The following is a 2,254-nucleotide window of genomic DNA, read 5'->3' as shown; positions in this document are numbered from 1 at the left end:
TTCCAAATAACATGACAGAATAATAATGTCTCTTTTTATTATGTTCTTACTAAACCTAATTTTCTTTTCATGAGATTTATTCTTTATCCCAAGTAATTCAAGTTATAAACTGGCCAATCAGATCCCTCAGTAAAAGCATGTGGTGCCCGCTGGCCCCGCCTCAAATGATTGACAGATTCTCCTGGGCTCGCTTTCAGTGGAAGGGGTGTGGCTTTCCCACAAGCTCACTCCTGATTAGCCAGAGCGGTTGCAATAGAAATCAGACCGACTTGGACCAATCACTGAGTCCAAAATGGCGAAGTCTGTATTGTAGAAAAATGGCGTCTGAATTGATTTCATTTCATTGGAGGTAAGGTATTTTCTATGGGTGATATCACAGGTGTTTGTCCATCTTTATATATGCCAGTGATATCCTGAAACTGCATTATAAAGAATTGTTATAATATTTAAAATACAGTAAGTAGTTTGTCATATCTTTGCTTTATGACACACACTGCCCGGTACTGGAAAAGCCTTTGGACACGTCGTCACTGCTCCGGTAACCATGATGTCCGTCACTTAAGCGCACATAGGACAGGAGGCTTCGCCTTTATTTATACAGCTGTGTAACCTTGCGTCAAACAAAATAGTCCCAAGACAAAAAAATATTGGTGCGCTCATCGCACTCTAACAAAACTTAAAGGTGCATTCATCGCTTCACTCTAACATAGTCATTTAAAAACCAATAACTATAAAGGAGATATTCTCACATTAATATTTTTGAAAATTAGCACCAAAAAAAATTCCCACCAAAAGTGTTGTTTCAGATTTCATAGAAGAAGGCATTTTGAAATGAGCAGGAAAAGTCCTTCTACTGCCTCTAGTGGAATGATGATGAACTACATGACAGAAAACATTAACCAAATCCTTTACTATGGGTTTTAAGGAAGATTTGAATCATCTTAATGAGATAGAAGTTTCAGATAAATTAATGGTTAAGTAGTCAGTGCTTAACACAAACAATATTAATAGCTGGTGCTAAAATGTTTTCCCAAATTCTGACTTTTAATTTGAAATGGATTAGCTCACACAGCAGAGTGAATGGGAATCTTTTACTCCTTACAACCCATTTGTTTACCACAAGTTTAAACCAGGCTGTTAAGACTTATATATAACTGTGTTAACAACAGACAAAAGAGCCAAGAAGAATTCAGACAGTCTGTGGCTCTCCTCCATGCTCCACTTTTTTGTCTTAATGACTGGGCTCTGTGGTGTTATAGTGGCAGCAATGTTGTATAATTAAGCTGACTCGCCCCTCGGTGCCCATCCCCTCCCTGAGACCTCACCACACCTCCACACTTCCACACCAGACCGGCTCCAAACACCGCCGTCCTCTTCTGTACGTCCACCACTCTCGATCCCCTTGACCCGGCTCTCTGCCGGTTCTTTTGCCAAAACATTCGGTCTGGACGATGTTCTGGCACGGCGGGTCCGAGGCAGGCATCACCTTTTTTCTGAGGAGCAAAGCTGCAAGGGAGGAGGGAAAAGGAGAAAGTGTTAGAAGGGGGGGGGGGGGTGCATGTGCTCATGCACACAGCACAAACACACACTCTGAACAGTGATGTCATCCGAAATGACATCATCCTATGGAGAACAGCCAGCAGATCTGATGGGTTAGCATCCTCCAGTGAGTTAAAGGAGACGGAGTGAGAAATCTGCAAATGAACAAAAAAAGGGAACACATTTTATTAGAGACAAAGCTTGTTACAGAAAAATCAGAGCTTCTTTGTATTAAACAAAAAAAGTCAAATATTAAGGAAATGCACAGCAGGTGCAGCCAGGCTGAGAGAAGCATGAACGGGCAATGAAAGTGCAGCCGGAGTGGAAATGAATCAATACCAGAGAGCTAACACTAACACTCGCAGAGATGTGCATGTTTACTGCAGCAGCACATTGGCAGTGCATGCACCGTCCTCGCAAGAATTCATGAGCGTGCATGCTCGTGGAGTCACAGATAAACACGCTCTGTCACTCTCCGGGTTCGTGGTGGGGCCACCTGTGCCTCTGCATGCTTCCATTGTTGTCCACTTGGCTGTGCTGTGCTCCCAACATGTCTGCCATCTGAAACCAGACACCTATGGGCCAAGCATCCTGCCGGGCTGATACACCTCTCCTTCTCCAGAGCCACTGCGGATGCTGAGGACTTTTCCCCTGGGATTACACCGATATGCGCTTCATTAATTTTTCTTTTATTTAATCTGTTTATAAGAGAAAA

The 2,254-nt window shown here is 42.9% G+C and overlaps 1 long non-coding RNA gene across 1 annotated transcript in view; it reads right to left on the bottom strand.

The window, feature by feature from the left end:
- Positions 1 to 217: 217 nt before the first annotated feature.
- LOC112154987 overlaps positions 218 to 2,254 on the bottom strand; it is a 3,878-nt gene continuing 1,841 nt past the window's right edge. The window contains exon 3 of the long non-coding RNA XR_002920739.2: positions 218 to 1,506. This is a non-coding gene — a long non-coding RNA (uncharacterized LOC112154987). The remainder of the gene's footprint in view (positions 1,507 to 2,254) is intronic.

This window comes from Oryzias melastigma, linkage group LG21 (genome assembly GCF_002922805.2).
Source record: "Oryzias melastigma strain HK-1 linkage group LG21, ASM292280v2, whole genome shotgun sequence".
NCBI classification, from domain to species: Eukaryota; Metazoa; Chordata; class Actinopteri; order Beloniformes; family Adrianichthyidae; genus Oryzias; species Oryzias melastigma.
This window is presented reverse-complemented; position numbering and strand designations above follow the sequence as displayed.